The sequence below is a fragment of the Aythya fuligula genome, chromosome 10 (genome assembly GCF_009819795.1).
Source record: "Aythya fuligula isolate bAytFul2 chromosome 10, bAytFul2.pri, whole genome shotgun sequence".
In the NCBI taxonomy this organism is placed as follows: domain Eukaryota; kingdom Metazoa; phylum Chordata; class Aves; order Anseriformes; family Anatidae; genus Aythya; species Aythya fuligula.
In genome coordinates, this window is record NC_045568.1 from 18991540 (window position 1) to 19012457 (window position 20918).

General features: G+C 39.1%; 1 protein-coding gene across 7 annotated transcripts in view; it reads left to right on the forward strand.

Annotated features, from left to right (window-relative positions):
* The window catches only part of CHL1 (cell adhesion molecule L1 like), a 157189-nt gene that overhangs the window by 16500 nt on the left and 119771 nt on the right, over positions 1–20918 (forward strand). For 5 of the 7 annotated variants that reach the window (XM_032194465.1, XM_032194459.1, XM_032194466.1 and 2 more), the window contains exon 2: positions 15111–15191. The exons of 1 other annotated variant lie outside the window; for it this stretch is intronic. The gene's annotated coding sequence lies outside the window, so the exon portion shown is untranslated. The remainder of the gene's footprint in view (positions 1–15110; positions 15192–20918) is intronic. One more of the 7 variants, XM_032194460.1, reaches the window with a different exon arrangement.

A 20918-nucleotide genomic window follows, 5' to 3' on the forward strand; every position in this document is an offset into this window, starting at 1 on the left:
ATAATGCAGCACATACTAGCACATGGGTTTGCATTCATTAACTGCCTCATCTGTGAGCATTCCCATTAACTCTTTAACCCATTAACTTGCTGAATTATGACAATATTGCAAATCAATTTTTGGTATTGTAATTTTGTCCATTACATTAGTAATGTCCAGTCCATTATATTAGTAATGTAGAGAGTTAATGTATCTTATATAAGGTCTAAAACACTGTAGGAGAATAAATGAAGTAATTCATCTAAATTTACAGGGTGGGTTAAAGGCTTATGAGTTTCTTTGTTGGCTTGTTTATTTATTTGCACTTCATGGTAAGTGCAATTAATAAAATCGTTTTACAGTTTCTGCCTCTGTAATCTAAGGCATCACTTAGCAGAGCCACTTCTGTTAAACAGCTAATATGATGAGAGAAAAAAAAAAAAAAACACAAAACAACAACAACAACAAAAAAAAAACAAACAACACAGGCTTCACTGGAAAAGCTTTTTGAAACCTGAGAATATTGATTTCCTAGATTTAAACTGTAAATGTGGTTACATTTTTGTGATGTGTTTTTATTTATTTTTTTTTCCAGAGAATCTACATATAGAAGAACAGCTTCCAACCCTAGTACTAAACTTTTAATCAAAATATTCTGTCTTTTTTTTTTTTTTTCCCAGCCAGGAATCAATTAGACATACAGCCATTTTGAAGTTTGTGCTGAAGGTGGTATTCTCCAGTACTTACTGGAAAAATCAGATGCTAAACTGGTGCATTTATTGCATTTTGGCAAGGTCTACACAAGAGCTTTATCTAGAGAAAAACTGAAATATTAATAAAAGCCATGTTGCAAATTATTATTATTATTTTTTTTTTTTTTAAATCACATCATACTTACTAGAACAAAAACACAAAACCATCAAAAAAAAAAAAAGTGTTCTTACAGCACCTGTATAAAAGCTGTCTTTGTGCTGCTGCTATGCTGGCTGCAAGTGCTTTTAAGTGCACTGGATTTCGATATGCAGACGTTATTTCTGAAGGATCTTACATATTGAAAATGGCATAATGTCTTTTTTGATCCTAAGAAGCATAATGATTATTGGTACTGATAATTGTGTTAATAGCTTTTTCTTGTTGTTCGTGTGTGTATCAGAGGTGCAAAGTACTGGCAGTTAAATGGGGTAAAAATGGTCTTTTCAAGAGGAAGATCCAAGTCCGTGGAGACTCTCCAGGGATCTCATTAAAGCGCTGTTTTCTTAATATAGTGTACTGCAATAACAGCTATCAGGATCCCCACAGTGTGGTTTCCTGATAGGTTAGTTTACACAGAATTAATTGTCTAATTTTGCAAGCAACCAGTGCAGTGCACATTGATTTTTTATTTATTTATTTTTAATTCTAAGTGTTGCTGTCATGGATTCTGCTTCTCATTTGGAAATAGTTTTTACATTCTGTCTTCACTTATACTATTTTGTCATATGAAATTGCATAGGAAGTATCACTTATTATTCTTTGTCCTTCAATATATGAATGATTGTTAATTTAAGCTTTATATATAACACATAGTATTTTTTAAAAAATAACTAATAGAATGCATCAGAAAAGCAAAATCAGATTTATTTTTTTTTAGGCTTCTGTAGTTTAGATGTTTTGGACACAACTACTGAATAAGGAGAGTAGATTTGTCTTGTCCCAAGGTGAGCTTGGTGGCTGTGGCAAGGGATCAGTAAAGGAGCTGGAGCCTGAACAGAACAAAGGACTGGCGAGTTGGAGCCACTTGATGCAGAAGCATATAGAAATGTATTTGAATAAAGTCTGTGCTGTGAATTTGGCTTGAACAGGATTTTAAATGTATCTCAGCCTGCCTTTCTAAAGTGGAGTTCTTGAAATATGATTTGCACATGAACAGTAGATTTCCATCCCATTTAGCTGTGTGAGAAAGATGGAGCGATGCAGAATATTCTTCATCTGGGTTTGGGCAGGATGGCTGCTAAAACAACTGCTGGTCTGAACCATCTGCTAAAAACTACCTTCCAGCTTGACTTGTCAGTGCTGTTGTCCTCGGGAGATGGCTGTCCTCTTACCTGTTCAGGCTCGTGCAGGGGGGGGAGATGATGATGGGCTCGTGCTGATTCCTCACCCCCTGGACCTGGCTGCCTTCCTGCAGCCTGCTGATATGCTTACCCCAAGGAATGAATGACTTTGCTCTGCGTGGGCTGTCACAAAATGCAAACAGCTGTGCTGAAGCTATCGGTATTCACTTGTGACCAACACATTGGCTAGAGCAATTGGTGGCCACCTCCTCACCTGGTGTAAACTAGAGAAGCTGTGGGAGTTGATAGCTAAAAGAGAGCTTTCTGCACGGATGGCTAGGAAGCAATATAGGAGGCAGGCAGTGAGCACAGACTTGATATTAGCTGGAGGAAACATGGGAATAGAGAGACAGCTGGAAGAGAGAAGACCTGAAGGTTATAGGAAGCTATGCAGAAATAAAAGTCCTGTCCCGAGAGTATGAGTGTGTGGCTGCTTGGGTACCTGCTGTCCTGGTGTGGTGGCTTGTTTAGGGGTTATTAAAGCATCCCCTGTTTCTATCGGATAAATGATTGAGGAGGAAGGGAGGGCTGAGGAGTAGGTCCCCGCCACTCAGGTTAGGAGTTCAGGCCAAGAGGATCCTTGAGCCAGGAGTGAAATGATGGGAATGTAAAACACTTTGATTAATATAAGTCTGCAGGGAGAGAAGGGCAGTAGCACCAGCTGAATGAAAGGGCAGGTTGGGATAGCTTATTTGGAGGGGGAAAAAACAGTAAGTGTTGGAAAAGCACATAATTCAGATGGTGTGCATATCAACGCTTGGATTTAGTCTTTCATTTATTATCACATGGAACATTCTCCAAGACGAGCAGGGCTTTTCCTGTTAAAAGTGAGCATTTTGAACAACGCTGCTATGTTCATTGCCAGCATGTCTTGGAGGGGAGAAATAGGAAGTCAGTGAAAGGTGAAGTTACTTTGCCTCCTCATTCCTTGCCTTTTTAGCTCTTGCCTCTATTACAGACATTAAGGTGCAGTGTACTCTGTGAATTTATAACACCATAGCTATTCCAGATTACTTCTGGAGATGGGTTTATATCTCCACATGACACCATGTAGGAAAAAGTCCATCTACTAGCTGTGGTATCAATCCCACCTACCAGGTGAATGAGCTGTCTCTATCACACCAGATAAGCATGGCTGTTCTCAGATAGGACCGAATAGGTTGCATTGGGCTTGACCAGATGAGAGGTCATTCTCTGTTTTTAGGGACCTGAAATGTGAGTGTTGCACCATCCTGTCAGGTCCTGTGATGGGGATTTGATGGCGTGCAGAGCTTTTGAGTGCTGTGTCCCATCCTGGCACCATTGGTAACGTGCATATTGTTCTGGTGTCAATTGTTATCTCAGAGTGTTGACATCATATACGAAATAACACTTAAACAGGTCTCTCTCCATTAAAAGATGAATTCCCGACACAATTGAAGTCAATGGGGCTTTTGTCACTGACTTCAATAGGTCTCAGCTTTCACCTCATGACTCCATGGGAAGAAGAATAAATTGCTGCCGAAAATGCAACTGTCTCTGACATTCAGTGGGAAAGGATAATTAGCAGTCAGTCACAGAGCTGACATCCTGGTAGTCTGATGAATAATAGAACTGAGTACAAGTGATATGTTGTCTTCCAAGTGGGTAAAATGATTTTTAGCAGATTAGCATGAGTGTAGGCAGCCAAGAAATATGGTATGAAAACCAAGTGTGAGATGAGTCCTAGACAGTAAGCATCAACTTTTCAGTCTGTCTGGCCTCTGACACATACCACGTAGTTTTATATAAACACTACAGCAGGAAGATGTTGGGGATCAAGAAGACAAAATCTTGTTAAGAGACTTTGTTGTTGTTAGGTTGGAATTAGTACTCTCAGAAGAGCATAAGTGAGACTTCAGTGAATATCTCCCTTTTTGCTGCTTGTCAAAAATACTGTTGGAACAGGTGGGGAGATGGCTTGGTCTGTGTTGTAAGGATAGTGGTATGAGGCTGAAGGACTATGGGCTTGTGCAGCTTCCATTTGTTGAGGAAACACTGGCTTGGAAAGCCTTTTTTCCAGCAGAGGAGCAGTTAGATCAGCTGATGTGGTGGACAAAAACAGGTGCTGAATCTGTAGATCTATACCATTTGAGGAAAATGAACAATCAAAGCAAGAAGAAAGCAAGCCCAACATAGTTTTAATCTTTAGTTTCAGTCTGTAGTTGGTCTTAACGCTGCATGCAACTTTGTGAGAGCATAAAGGCAGCACTGTACTGCTGCAGCTTTCAACTAGGCCTGTTTATGCGTTGTGATTTGCAAAGCTATTGACTTCTTATTCTTTCATGTTCTTTATGTTCCCTTCTGTTTTGATGTTATCATGCAGTCATCTTAGCTACATATTAAACAAGAGACTACTTCAATATAAAATGATCAAAGGGGTAAGGGAACACAGGGTCATAAAGAATATATGGGGAGCTATGGGAGAGTGATAAGTTGAATTTAAAGGCTTTTTCAAGCTGCTTAATTCCTGCTTAGATTGTTGGTGCCACCAATAGGCAACAGTCCTTTTCTTTAAATCTTTTACCAAGGATTGACTGGCAGAATCGTGATTTTACATGGGGTTTAGAGAGTAAAAGGCCACCCTGAAGGTCAAGCCCTAGGAGATTTCCTCTAAGAGCTCATTGATTTTACTGGATTTTGACTTGAAAAAAGACCACTCCTTCCTCGATCTGCAGCTTGGATACAAGTGCCTTAGTATGTGCCAACACAGAAGGCAGGAGCAAAAGTGTAAGAGCAGAAAAAAATGAAGATACTGTGGAGTGGACAATGATTTCACTTTCTTGCTTGTCTGATTCAGACTAGAGATATTATTAGCTACTGGTCCATGAAAAAAGAAAGTATTATTTTATTGTTTTCAGAAATGGACTGTATTAACAGTAAAATTGGGAAGAATAAAGATTTATAGTCACATCCTCAGCTTGAGTAAACAGGCAGAGGAGATCTTCTTGTAATGGGGATAGAAGGGTTCACTGCAGCTGAGGAACCAGGCTGTAAATACTGCGAGTCTGTTTTTTGACATCTATAACTGAATGCATGGTTGCAGTGAGTAGGTGCATATGCATATAACTAACATTATTTTGCACAAAAATTGAATAAGCATATTTTGCCTCTCAAACCTCATTAAAATATTGGCTTTGTAAGTTGCCCAGTGCTGTAGTGATTAGCAAAATGAATCTGAAAGCCTACCCCATAAGCAACCTCTGTATTTGCACTGTTACCTACTCCTGTGATATTTCAATCTGATTCATTAGAAAAATTAGCATTTTTATGGACTAATTAGGGAAAAATGTTGCTTGTACTTTTTCTGATGTGCAGTGATTTTTCACAGCTTACTGAAACCAAATAGAAGTGAAACATGAATTCTCTCAGGGAAGGGAAAAAAAAAAAAAAAAGAAAAAGAAAAAAATGATTACTCAAATTAACTCAAAAGATTGGGGAGATTAAAAAAAAAAATTAAGATCAGGTTAGATTAGTATAATATTGGCAGTACCTACAGTTTTTGAATTCAAAACTCCAGATCTTTCAGCTGTTTTGGTTCTTCAGACATCCATATATTTTAAAAGCTGTCAGTCATTTACCATATTTTTTGTGACAGTAGCAAAATGAACAGTAATGAGCATGAATAGTAATGAGTGTGTTATTCAGTATCTATAAATACAAATTGATTTTTATTGTAAGTTTTAGTCCAAATACACTAGTTTTTCTCTTCTTTTTAAAACCAAAGTCAGGATTTACTAAACCATAGCTGTTCATTCAAACATGTCTTACTTTTTATCATATTCCATTAATGAAGTGCTTGCTTTTGAAGTTTAATTCTAAATATGCATGTGCATCACTTGCTCCTGCTCACATTCTCCATTTGCCAGGAGGGTAAAAAATGGGTATTTGTGACTAAACATCTGAGGTTGTCTTTTTGCAAGTGAAGTCATCTTTTCTTCTTAGAAGAGGGATAGCATTATTTTAATCAATACAGGCATCTCCTGTTTTGATTGTTACTTTTTGATAATGATCTTGATTTACAGAGACACAACAGTGAACCCCCCATTTTGGGCTTCTGTGAAGAAGGCAAAATCTCCATCTCACACAGACGGCACAAGTTCAGTTAGGCATTTTGGTGTCATGGGAGGTTGATCACGATTTAATTGGCTCCAGCTGACTGGCTTTTAGGCCATGATATTCTTCACCAGCAGTCGGATGCTTCTCAAATATGTATGGAATTTTTTATTTTATTTGAAAATATTGCATAAACACAGAATAATTATTTCAAAATGCTACTTTACAAGTGAATTCTCTGCATTAAGTATAAGTGAAGGAGAAACCATTAAAATAGAGTAATAATTAGTGTTGGAAGGGACTGTTGGAGGTCATCTGGTCCAACCTTGTGCTGAAAGTAGGGCCATCTTTGAAGTTAGATTATGTTGCTCAGGGTTTTGTCCAGTTGAAAACAGTAATTATCCTCTCTGGATTAAACAAACACAGTTCTCAACCTCTTCTCATACATTAAATGCTGAAGCCCACAATTATCTTGGTCCCCTCTGCTGAATTTTCTGTTGGTTTATCAATCCACTACTGACTCTTATTCAGCCATGGTCATGGGCAGCCTGACAGCAGGACTCGCCAGTAAAGACTGAGTGAAAAAGAGCCACTAAATTCCTTATCCTTTTCTGTACCCTTTGTCAGTAGTTCTGTTGCCACGTTCAGGAGGGACTTGCTTTTTCCTTGATTTATTTATTTATTTATTTTTCTGAAAATGTACCTAAGAATGAGCCTTTCTTACTGTCTACCCCATTCCTTATCAGTTTCAACTCCGCCTGAGCTTTGGCTTTCCCAGTTCTACCCCTGCAGGTCTGGGCAAGGGTTATTTAGTGCTCCTGGGCAGGCTGTCCTCACATCCACCTTCTGTTCACGTTCTTTTTGTGTTTGAGCTCAGCCAGGGATTCCACATTCAGCCAAGTCAGCCTTCTGCCACGTCTGCTCTACTTCCTACTCATCAGGTGGATCATTCTTGTGCTTCGAGGAGGTTTTCCTCGAAGATAAAGGAGCTCCCCAGTACTTTTCCCCAGAGCAGTTGTCCCTGGTATTACACCTGCTAGTTCCCTGAGCAAGCCAAATTCTGCTCTTCTGAAGTCAAGCATCAATATTTCTTTGATATGCTTATGAAATCTAGGTTGCGTGTGCATCATCAGTTGCCCTTTTAGCCAATATCATGGTGGTTAAAGGACCCCAGGATGATCAGGGTGTTGAACTGTGAAGACCAAATAAAGCTGTGTCCTCCTCCACTTCTTGATCAGGTGATTGGCTGCAAATGCCTACAGCAGCAGCAGCTTTGTTGGCCTCACTGCTTCTGACCCACACTGACCCATAAGCATTAGCTTTCAACCACCCCATCATCTGTTTCACAGCAGAGCTCTGAGCATTAACATCAATAGAAAAAAGTCTTGAAAAATAAATCTCACTCATTACCCTCTTCTGAGGAAAATTCTGTTTTTTGAGCATGGGCTTTTGCAAGTTTTAATCCTCTACTGTTCATTTTCCAGCAGAAACATATGTTTTTGCTGATAGACAAAAAAGAAAGAGGAGAAAAAAAAAAAAGGAAAAAAAAAAAAAACTCTTATTGAAACTGTATTTGACTCTAAGCATTTGTAGTACCACAGTAACTTAAACATAAGCTGAGTAACCTCTCTGGGTGGAGGATTGTGGGCATAAGGTCTTTTATGCAGATCTGTGGACAGAAGGAGTTAATAGCATGCTCTGTGTCCTAAGAGTCAATGTAAAGAACTCATTGAACTGGCTGATGTGTTTTTCAGTTGTACTTTTCTCTTTGCACTTTCAGCATTTCAAAAGTAGCAGTACTGAAGAAGCCCATCGTGACCTCAGTTGTCTCCCGTGTTAATGAAATGCCCTATGCTGTTGCTTATTAGTTAGGCCATTAGCCTAGGACTCGGAAGTGTTATTTCTAGCTCTGCAATTATCCTACTGCTGCAATTTCCCTATCTGAATTGAGGGTAACAAAGCTTTCCTTCTTTGTCAAGTGCTTGGAGATTTGCTGACAAAAAGTGCTATATAAGGGTTAGATATTGTTATGGGAACAAGTATCACTTTGTTTCCATGGCTTGAACGTCTTACAAGCAAGCAGAGAGCTGATGACCAAAACAGGATTAGAATTCGACAAATTGGTTATAATGAACAACTTCAGTCTGTTGATTTTATCTTTATGTTTGAAAGTCAGTAATTTTTGTAAATCAATCTCCAGAGATTATTTTTTTTTAATCTATATTATTTGCTAGTTGGATTTGGAAACCTTTATTTTATTTTTTATTTTTATTTTTTTCCATTGCTTTGCTTATTTTAAATGCTAAATAAGTTGCTTAGTAGTTTGTACAATTGCTAGAAATCTGAACGTAGAATTGCATGTCAATATTGGACATTTTTTCAGTTGCATTCAAAAGGCATTTCTTGGGGGGGGACAACTGAAATCTACAGTTTAACAATGAAGAATCTTTACAACAGGATAAAAAAATAATTTTTCTCATTAAAATTATTCTCTAAATCTCTTGTGAGCAGGGCAGCAGCAAAAGATGCTGATTTAAAAAAAAAAAAAGTTTCAAAAGCTTTTATACATTGTCTGCAGTTAGCCTCACGAGTTAATCCTTTCTGATTCATTCTCAGTTGTCCTATAACTGTGTTGTAGGGATGAAAAGCATCCTCAATTAAATTTGTGCATGGCCTGACTACAATTTTTAACCAGAAAACATTAGGGAAATTGTTTATGAGGTGATGTAAAGAAAAATTCCTTCAAAAACACTGTGCTGATTTATCCTAGTTGAAGACTTTTTCCAGCATTTCTGAGAAAGACTGGGTATTTTGGCACTTGACTGTGCAAAATTGAAACCTTTTTTTTTTTTTTTTTTTTTTTTTTAAATGTGGAAAACACAGAACTAAGTGTTTTAGAAGTGTTATTTCCTGAAACTCCAGTGTTGTGACAAGAATGAATGTGTTGTATGAAAAATAATGGATTATTTTATTTATTTATTTATTTTTAGCCAGCATGTAGGTACTTGTGATGCTGTGTTACTGGTTTAGTCCTGTTTTCAGCTTGCGTGGCATTCAATTGCACATACGCCTTGTTGAAGAGCCCAGGGAAAGGTTGTAATGCAGAGATATGTTGTGTATTAGAAGGTTATTAAAATCAAGTGTAAGTGCACTCTATGCCTTGGGGATTTTAAATGCAAAATCATTCTAACTAATAAGCAGATACTAAGTGTGCCAAATTTTACCCCAAGGTACGTGCAGGCTCTTGTGATAGCTCGGTTGAGCTCACTGACTTTTATTGACTATCAGGATTTAGTGACCCGGGAGGGAAATATTGACAGAGGTGATTCCTAGCAGTCACAATTTTCCTTAAGGGACGATAACACCTGGTGTTCGCTGTAAATTTAAAATCAATACATTCATGTGTGTCATGGCACGGGGTTTAACCGCTGAACATCTACCTACTGTGATCCTGTGGCAATGCTCTAGATGAGATCTGAGTGCTTTTTACAGACCTTGATGTTGTCTTTAGGGAAAAATATCCATCATGTGGTGAAAAGCCCATGAGAAAGTGCATGTGCATGTGTATGCATCAGCCCTTACATGTGTGTTAGAGCCAAGTTGATTTTCTTCTGGTAACCACTGTAACAGCTTTTAACACCGTACTTCTCTACTGCTAAGGTCCCTACAGAGCTGAATTATGTACTGGTAACGAGCTGTAGCGTTTCATGTGCCTGAATAACCATGGGTCAGAATCTGGCCCAATAAGCTTGATTTATGAAAACTTGTTTATGCTTGCCTTCTTTTATAGGTACAGTAAATCACAGAAATTGTTGGCTAACATGGTGTGATGGTCTCAGACAGCTGTGATTGGTATTTCAAGGTTCTCTTCATGTTATGGTAGCCCCTTCAGTAATAAATAAATAGATATTTGAGAAACTTGCAATATTGTGTTTGCGGTAATTGGGAGCAACCATATTCTAAAGGTGAGAATGACCCAAAACACTTTTTTTTTCTTATTGGGAAAACTGAAATATTGGCAAAACAGGTTTTCTAAATTGATCATCTAAATTTCACTGCTTTGAAATTAGTACTTTTCTACTGTTGCTAAAAATGAAATAGTCTTTATTTAAGAAGGAGGAAAGTTTACTGTTGTATAGGCTTCTTTCAACAGTGCTACAGCTTTGTTAGGTTGTATTTATAATACCCAGGGGTAAAATTATGTCTAAAAATGTTTGTTTCTTAAATGATTAAGAGCTCCTTCCCTCTCTTGATCGTTATTTTTTTTTTTTTTCAGCCCATATCAAATTCGTGTATCTGGTATTAGTTTGAAGCTGTCATTACAAATACTTCCCTTAGCACATGTGCTTCTATTGTCGAATCCAGCCCCCCACTCACTCCAAGGACGGCAATCTTTTACTGTGACTGCATTTTGTCCATTTCATACTGGGATATTTTCCAAGCAGGTTAATGCATCTTTTTATTGCTTGAAAAAAAGTCGTCTTCCAAATATCGTTTGCAATTAATGTACAGAACTGGAGCTTATTTCTCATTGTCACTTGCACTGGAGGTGATGGGAAGGCTGGCCAGGCCATGCTGGGTCCTTTCATCCTTTTGCCACCCGTGCTTCACACACCACATTCTGCAATAGGATAAATGCCCGTGGTTGGCATCGATCGATTGGGCTCAGATGAGACGTGATGAGCATGCTGCTGGGTGAGCAAGTTGGCTTCTGCAGGGCTTTGCTGCAGAGAAGTGGCCAAGGCTGCCTCAGAGCTCCAGCCTGAGCAGCCCTCCCCTCTTCTGACACAGGGAGGTTCTGCCCAGTCCTCTGGGCCAAAGCTGACTGTTGTTCCCCTCAGTGAGATGGGGATTTGCAGCAGGCACAGTTCAAGCAATGTTTCCATATTTAGGTTCACTTTTTGAGAAGCCTGGCTTGGAGGCTGGTACTTCATCGATTCACACGTCTCTTAGAGAGAAACGGATGGCTGAGCAGGAAGGTCACTTTGCAGCAGGGCCTACACATCCCTGCCCCAACCTGTTCCTCTTCTCCAGCCAGGAGTGGAGGAGCCCAAGGAGGTGCCTGTGCCATCTGCACTGTGACCGGAGGCAGCGGGCAGCGCAGAGACTGAGCAGCCACAGGGTAGCTCAACACAGGGGACAGAGATGTCTCAAAGCTGTTTTTGTGCCCTGCTGCTTTTTCCCTTCTCTGCACCGAGCTGAAATTCAATGTCAAACGCAGCGAGGGACCAGCTGAATGAATAAAAGTGTGAACTGCATTCCCTCACATGGCAATCTGTCAGCTCTTCTGGGGAACAGGAAGGCCGAAGTGACTGTACTTGCAGACTGCAATAACAATAAAATGCCATTGGGAAGTGCGAGGCAGAAGCAGCACTTGGTATCCAGATGGACATGCAAATCCTTTGTGCATGCATACACAGAAAGCAATATCCTAGTTTTATTTCTCTTTAAAAATTCCAGCAGACTTGCAAGGCCAGGGCACCTAACCTCTGTGATTTGGGCCACAAGGTCTCCAGGACAAAATTGTTGTGAATCCCAATTTATAAGGCTGCTTATTTTTTCCCTGTAGTATATAAGTCATGAAAAAACAAGCAGCCAGTTCTTAAAACAACAACAACAACAAAAAAAAAAAAAAACAAAAACCAACCAACCAAAAAAACCCAGCCAGTTAAATTCCCAATGTAGACTGTGAGACATTTATTTTTATTAAGACATACTTTGTTTCACTAATGCTTTCTTTTCTGCTGTAATGCTAAATTCAATCATTTTAGGACTTGTGCAGCTGCAAATTTGCTGCAGCTTTGAACAACCTTTGCCTAAACAAGGGAAGCAGGCGGCATCAGTGCCTGTTGTGTGGCTGCCACATGGGAGGAATGACAGAGCTTTCCTACAGGCAGCATCTACTGGACAGAAAAGCCTGGGGGTGATGGACTTTGACCACCAAGTCATGAGTCTTCCTTTATGTTACAGAAGAGACTTGGGCAAAATTGTGGGTCACCTTCCCCAGGTGATTGATGCCCATTGCCAGGAGCTGGGAATGGCAGCGTTACTGTGTGGAACAGTGGGTTTGAGGTGGAGCAGCATTGTGGGGATTTATGGTCAACTTAGTGCCTTCAGTAGGACGCTCCTGATGCTCTCTGATGAAACTCAAGAGTGATACCATTTGGCAGTCTGTGAGCTGAAGCTGCAGTAGTTGCACCTGAGCACTGAAAGTACCCTGCTTGTACTTTGCCCTACTAATGCTAAATATTTTTTGTGTGTATGTTTGGGGAATGCTGAATTCTCACTGTTGGTTTATACTATGCCTGAAACAACAAGACCAGCTAAAAGTTGGCTGGCTCTAATAAACCCAATAAAAAATACCAAGCGACATGGACTAAGTTCCTAACATTGCATCTTTTTTTTTTTTTTTTTTTTTTTTTTAAATCAAGCTCACCTATACTTTCACTGTAAGAATTTCTTATATAACTCCTTTCCTTCAGCCTGTGAGCTTTATTTATCCTTCCTCTGTTCACACAGCCTACTGATAACTTCAGTCCTCCAGACCCTCTCTCCAGGAAATTCTATTAAGATTTTCTCTGAGCAAAAGTGTGTAGCCCTTCAGAATTCCTTTATCAGGCCTGCTTTTTCCTGTTATGGTTTGCCTCTGCTCCTTTTTTTTTTTTTTTTTTTTTTTTTTTTTTTTTTTTTCATGGATAGCTGTAATTTAAAGCTTACTAGATCGATAAGTCCAAGATGCACCATGTAAGTGGGAGAAGCTGACAAACAGCTGGTAAAGACTGGAGACAGCTGATTAAAAAGAAGGCTGGTATAAAGCTTCTGAGCTACTATTCTCTGTCGTGATTTCCAAGTTAGATTGGAGAAAAAACAAAAAAAGAGGGGAGAGAAGAAATTGTAATTTCCTCCTCCCTCAGAGTCTGTAATTAAAATAGTGGTGATTTTTTTTTTCATGTCTCTAAATAAAAAGTGGATGATGATGATTATTATCATTATTATTTTATTTGGAGAAGCTGTTTTAATCAATTGCAAGTGAATTAGCTTAATGTAGAGGTAGCTGGGTAAAATGTAATGGCAGGAAGTCTAGACTTGATGTAGTAACAGCATCTCTGGTCTTGAACTCTGAATCTGTTCCTGTGATAAGCTGAAATCTTGGCAATAGCCTCTGTTTTACAGTTTTACAAAGTAGGAATTTTCTACTCTTGTTTTGCAAGCCCTGGTGAGTGTGCATGGGACTGGGCTTGGGCTTGCTTTGTCTTCTAGCTGAGGCACGTCTCCCACTCCTCGGACTGGGCTTGGCTTGGCTGTACCCAGCTGGCACAAGCTGTAGATCAGGCAATTTGTGTTTGGCATCACAAGCTGCAGTTGCATTTCCTTGGGAAGGTAAAGACGCTATAAAGGGCTGAGTGTGCTGCCAGCAGGAAAGTAAACATTTCTAAGCTAAAGTCTCAGTAGGTGTTGAGAAGGATTACAGTGCAACTGGAAGTAGAGCTGAGGTTCCTAAATCACTGTAGAGCTTAAGGAAACATTTTCTGTGCATGTCAGAAACCATAATTTATTGACAAACAGGTTGAACTCTAAAAATGCTAGTGAATTGTGGTTCAGTGAAATTGCATGCTTATTTTGGCAGGGAGGTGCATATAAATGTTGTGTATCTGCCCACAAAGCAGAAACTAAATGAAAGATGAGAGATGTGTTTGACAGTAAGCATAGACATACATCCATGTATGCTAAATTTGGCAATATATTCCAAAATACCAAAGAGATGTTCCAATATGAATTTGAAATGCTGGGGGAAAGGAGGTGTATGTGTATGTGTGTGCTTTGGGAAAGGGTTTGGGTCTGTCCATGGGGAAATAAGTCTGTCTGCAACTGGTGAAATGAGACCAGATAAAGAGATTATCAAGTAGTGACAAGAAAGAAAATAGGTTAGATGAATTTCTTTTTATCACTTCTTTCCCCTTAAGACATCTCACTGAATATCTTGTCATTCATACAAAGAGTCTTGAAAGAAAATCACTTTTAAAGGTGACCCACAAAGGAGGAAGAAGGGGGGAAAAAAGCACTTGAGTGCTACTTTTGCTTCTTGGTGGCATATGAATATGGCCTGGGATTTACACTGTGCACATGTAGTCCCTTCTTGGACTGGAGGTATTTGAGCAAGAGAAGTGATTTTAAAGCTCCCAGATCTTTCCCTGGTGAAGATGATGAAGGCCAGGAGGTGACTGCTCAGTAGCAGAGGTGTGGCATGTCCACGTCCACCAGAGAGGGATACGGAAATGCCATTCCTCAAATGCAACTCTTTTTCAACATGATTTTGAAGTAGGGGGAAATATTATTGGGGGTGGGGTGGGGGGGAGGAGCAGTTAAGGATTTATTTTATTTTATTTTATTTTTGTCTTGAATACACCCTTCTTTCATGAGACTCTTATTTTAAATGAAAGTAACTATTGAAAATCATCTTGAAATCTTGTATCACATTAGACTATAGGAGAGTAATTATGTAAGTAATGGTTGATAAGATTTATTGTTTCTGTTTTTGTGCTACCTAGTGGTTCCAGTGATCACTGAGTCTTATCTGTTTAGTACTATATAAACCACTTAGCTGGCTTTAGAAAGCTTGTAATCTAAGGACATAAGAAAAGCAAAGAAAGAGAGGAAATAGAGGTGCAGAGAAGTGCCTCATTCCAAGGTCACAAACCAGATTTAGGATTAGAATCAGACTCAGCTCATTTTTCTGTTCTATGGGGTATGTTACTTGTTATTCAAATATGGAAAACACTGTCCTTTTCTAGTTAAGTAGAGGACAAAGAGAATAAGATCAGACAAATTCAGTGATGTAGAGAAAAAGAAAAAAAAAAAAAAAAAGAAAACAAAGGAAATGGACTGATAAAGATGCCATTTTTTTAGATGAAGTCAACATCTGACATACCATTGTTCAACTTACACGTTTCTCTTTCCCTCCAGATGCAGTAAGGTGGGGAGAATGATTCAGGTGTGAAACTGCAAATTGACCATGCACTGATGAGGAAGCAGCTGCATGTACTGGTTAGAATATATGTATTTATTTATTGTCTTTATTCTGAATGGTAATAGTTAAATTCATTATAACCACTTTAGACCTATTTGATATCTTTTGTATCTTTAATATGCTTTCCATAATAGCATAAAGGTTTACATATATTTATGCATGTATTTATCTATGGAACAATTCCTTATAATTTGAATTGCTTGAAGTATACAGATATACTTTCAAAGTCTGAAAGCTCTGTGACTTCAGATGGGACTTATTTGTCTTTTACTCTTTATAAGTTAAGTATATAGTCAATAATTACACATGTAGCTGAACACTAGGATAGGTTTTATCCTGTAGTAGCATCTTATTGCTAAAGACTTTATGATTTGATATTAACAAAACAAGCAAACAAACAAACAAGAATCTGTAATCTATTTCATTTTTCAACCTGACAGAAAAAGTGGTGCAGTCATTCTACCCTGATTATTTCCAAGCATGTCTTCCAACCTGCTTTCCTGTAGCTGGTGATGTTGGCTTTTGGGGCAGGAGTGTGATAGTGCATTGCCCCGGGTACCTGAGGGGCTTGGTGCAAAGCCCCAGACCTTGCCTTCGGTTAAAGCAGGCCTGGGGCATGTTGAGAAGGAACAGAGAAAGAGCAGGGTCTTTGTGGTGCATTCATCGGTGGAGTGGAAGGAAGCCTTGGAGCCTCAGGGTACTTGTGCCTGTGGCTTCTCTTGGGTAGCTTCCTACCAGGGATTTCAGTGACTATGGACCCGTCCTGCAGCGAGATATGCTTGGAGGAAATAAGCACGCTGGCAAGGGGGTTCTGTCTATTTATTTATTTAATCCTATTTGCTAAACAATTATAATTTTGTGTTCTGTTTCTTGTTTGTGGCTGATGAGCAGGGAGTCTGTGCTACATGGAGCTTAAATATGTGTTTCTCATTAATTTTTATTAATGAGAGCTCTAAGAGTAAAGCTCTGTTGTGAATTATGTATCCCTTAACTTTTTTTTTTTTTTTTTTTTTTTTTTTTTTTTTTTAGATACTGTTTGTTGTTTTTGTTTCCCTGTATTCTGATCCCTGTCTTTTGCTATTGCAGAGGGCAGGGCTGAGAACATCCTTCCTACATATCTGTTGCTGAATGTCATCTTGCACGCTTTTGTGGTCTGTAAAATTCATAATGACAAAGTTGGTGATAAAATGTAGTCAGCCTAAATATTGCTTTAACTTATTTTTTTTAGTAAAACATTTTTTGTTCTTTTATTATATGGCTGAAAAAATTTATTATTTTTTTTACATCCAGTGATGGTTTCAAGTAGAGAATAATTTTCTGATTTCTGATGTACCTCAACTAATTAAGCAGTAGGTTTCAGATGCTGTTTACATCTAGATCTCTATAAAACATGATTATGTTTTGATTCCTGTCCTTTTAGGAGCAGCTCTGAACAGCTCACTTTCTTTGTCATTCTACAAGTTAGCTTAGAAACTTTCTTTCATGACTAGCCATCTGGAAAGGTCACCCTATGAAGGCTGCCCCTATTTTTGTAGGTATGCATGAGCAAAGAGAATAAAGGTTTACTTTTTTTTTTGTTTGATTTGGTTTGGTTTTGTTTCCTCTGGGGTGGACACACAATGTTATTGTTTCTCCTTACTCCCCAAAACACATGCATTTTACTAAAACAAACAAACCCCAACAACAACAACAAAATAAATCCACAAAACCCCACCCACCAAATGTCAGCAAAACCAAGCAAACAAGCAAAACTCTCCTCCGGTCTCCTCCCTGAGGCTGCTGCATGGGCTGGGCTTTGCCATTTCAAAGGAGAAATACTGGAAGTGTAGGCGTAACATTCTGAGTGCAAACTTGAGCAGATTTTTATATCTGCCCTTCTCTCTTAGCAGAAAAGGTCATGGAGTAATGCAGCCTTTATAACCAGCTGTGTGCTTGGCTCTCCATGCGTCAGAGCCGTGGATGCTTGGGAAATGTGCTGTTCCCCTTCCTGAGGCTGACAGCTCTCTGCACACCCCCTTCCCTGCCTGAAGTGCCCTCTCCTTCCCAGCTCAGCACCGTGACCCCCTCGCCTGCCCTGACCAGAATCTGAACCCAAACCCATTCAGACAGGGTTCGGAGTTAAGTTAATGTATGCCCTCCATCTGCCCTGCAAAGAAGTGCGTGTACACAAGACCTTTTTATTTCAACACATCTCTTTCTCAGCTAGGGGAATTGTCATTAAGATTTCATTACATTTAACTGTTTGATAAATTTAATTTTAAGCCTTCCTATATTTAGAGTTTGTGAGTCTTAACTTGTAAAAGTTATTTGTCAACCTGAAAGTTAGTACTCCTTTGCATTTAAAATGCAGGGCATGACACATGAAGCTGCATTTATAAATAGGATACACCTTTGTGTCATTTTCTACTTGCTTAAAAGCCAATGTCTGGTGAAGGAAGCTCCCATCCTGAGGAGAAGAAAGGGCTCATTAAAAACATTAGCTGCCATAGAAGAAATTGAGCTACAGTGCTCTACAAAAAGATTATAATAACTGTAATAATAAATGGATTAATAATACATTACAGGAGAACTCCTCCAGTCAGATTGTCACACGTTTATCTCTGAAAATTGACTTTGGTGAGGTGTGTCACAGGAGCTAATGACCTTAACTGATGGATTCAGGAGCTCGCCACGCTCCCAAATCTACTTCAGTGCAGATCTCTGTACTCTTCATAGTCTTCTAGACAGACATGGGATAAGTAAAGACATTTCAGGTGGCAAGCTGGGAGGTACCTCTGAGCTGAAACAAGGGAATCTCCAGCTTCATCCTTAAATAATTGGAGTAGGTCCAACCCTGACTGCGTACAAGGGAAAATTCAGGTTGCTGGTGCAGCACCACCCCACAACACTGGTTGGGACACACTCGGCTCAGGTGACAGGGGTCCAGGAATACCTGCTGCCTCCATCATATGGAGAGCTTCCCTGACATTGAAGCTTTTGGGTAAAGCTCACTTTTGTATGTGTCAAGAGCAAATTCTCTCTCCCAGACCTGCAGATAAGCTATCCCAAAAGTGATGCTCTGTAGTATGATGGAGCTGTTCCTGTGCTCCATGGGAAGGTTTGAGTGGAAGCATAGCCTTCCCATACAAGGAGAGCTTGGGGATTTCCACTGCCTGCCTTGCACTAGGGCTGCCTTTGTAATGGCTGCTAGGCACCTGTGCTGTGCTGGGGAAAAATTGCATTAAGGGAATTGATTACACAGTCATTGTAAGCCCATGCTGGTTGTAAACGGCATCTTTAGGCACCCAGTCACCTTTAAAATTAATCCATTAGTCACTTCTGAGATGTCAAACACCCCTCCTAAGCCTGGGGACTACTGAAGATGGAGGTTACGTGAGTTTGTGGTTGGTAATTTGTAGAATAATTTGGGCTGGAAGGTACCTGAGGGAGTTGTCTGGATGCCTCAGTTCAAAAAGGGATCAGTGGGTTCCAAGTACAGATTATGGGCAAAATCTGTCTTTTTACTGTATATCACACTGAATGATGCTTCTGGATGTCCCTGTTTACACCCACAAGCAAGTACTTGTAGATATTCTGGGCACTTAGTTTGCACGTGCAAACTTTGTCCATGGAAGGTATAAAATCAAAATTCATCTTAAGATGACTCTAAAAAGCAAAAATCTCTCTCAGCACAAAAAAGGCAGTCATAAGGACATCAATTGCTTTCTTATCAGTGCTTTGTATCATGTTAATACTATAGCCAATAGTAAATTGCATAAACATTGAGGGATTGTACTGGATCAAAGGGAATGATACTAGGGCTCTTATACCAGAAGATTTTGAGTTTGCATTTGAAGTCACACAATATGTGGTTTGCTTTATTTCCTGGCTGATGTGAGGGGAGCTGAACAGTTGCTCTATTTGGCACAGGGTTTGCTCTCTTTCCTGATGTATTGCCTTACTTTGGTGCATTGGTTTATTAGATACATACTGGGAAAAAAAAAGAGTAAGGTATCAAATAAAGGTAATGCATTAGTGCACCAACTTGTTATGGCACCAGCAAACAACCAGACTGCTGCCTGTGTATCATGTGGTCATGCAGGGAGCTGAAAGCCCGGTTTGGTTTTTCAAGTCTCCAAGCAATAAAAGACACAGTTGGCAGCACTGAAAATGTTGAATTTTGGAACAGAGCAAACAGGTACCTGCTAGGAAGCTGCTAAAATAGTGATGGCCTGGGGCTGGCAGCATACAACAAGGGGAATACAGCTCTACCTGCCAAATGGGTTCTGTGCCTCCATGCTATTTCTGTCTTGACTGCTGTCAGGCAGGAGAAAGAGCTAAATGCTATGGCTATTCTTACATTTTTTAGAAATGAGACTAGGTTCATTAGCACTCTCATCAAATGGCTTTCAGTTGCTATCAGTCTGACTTGTATTTGAATTGATGACCTTGAGATGAAAGGCTTTTTATTCTATTACCAATCTCCTGAGCCATCAAGTCTTTAATATGCCGTGTAAAATCAGCTTTCAGATGGTATTTCTTTTATATAATATTGCCATTTATTATTAACAATGTTTGATTTTGTGTGCTACTAGCTCTAATTGTGCATAATGCTAGTTTTGTTATTCCTATTATTTCAAATATATCTACTATATTACTATATTCACGTAGACATAGAGAAAACAGATTGGTAAGAGACTGTGATTAAGCTTTATATAAAGTTGAGCTAATAAAATTACATAAAAATACAAAGGTAGAATAAATTCAGCATCAGCAAAGTTAATGTATTAGTTCAGTAAATTGAAATATAAAACTCAGTTTTGATGTTGAAATAAGCTTTCCTGCAAAGTACCATATGGGACAACCAAATGCACAGTAAATTAAGAAAAATGAATAAGAATATGCAACACAAACTATTGCAATGAATGAAGTATATTACATACTACCCTTTTCCTAAAGATAGAACGTGATAAGAAACCAGTGTATACAGGGGCACAAAGCAGAAGTGTAATGAGGTAGCTTCTCCTATTTTAGTTTTATTTGAATATGATTCTTGGGAAAACGTAAAACTGGCAGCACTGGGATAAAAGGCACCTTTGTGGATGGAGTTATTACAAACTCTGAAGTATGACAGCTAAATGTACATATTTGTCCTGACTTGCAAGTATGTAATAAGAATTTTAAAGATAATATGAGGCTGGTGATGTCCTGAGCAGTAGTACTCAGTTGTGGTGCCAAATGAAATGATACTTTCACTGTTATTTTGCTCCAGAGGAGATAATGCAGATATTGTTTCTTGTGTGGTGTTGACACCAAAAGTGTTAGAATGCAAGTCTGACCCAGGATCTCGAGGGTCATGAACTGAACTTGCTGCGTCACACCACAGAGCTAACTTCCAGGAGAGATGTTCTGGAGTCCTTTCAAGAGGCTTCCAGTGATGGGGTCCCAAGAGCCTCCTTGGAGATAACGTATTCAAATGATTAACTGTCTGTATAGCTCAGAAAGCTTTCATTCTGTCTGTCCTTAATTTTTCTTACTGTGAATTAATTCAGTCACCCGTTCATGAAGTATGAATAATTGTGGTTTTCTTAATTAAAATCTGTTGTATATTGGAAGATAACTGTTATATCTACTTGGACTTTATTTTTTATAGACTAAGCAAATACCCTCCTTCCTAGGTCATGCTTTCTGAATCTCATATGAATAATTACTTTCCATGTCCTGTGGTTAACATCTGTTAATATTTCCCAAAACACCACTTGTCT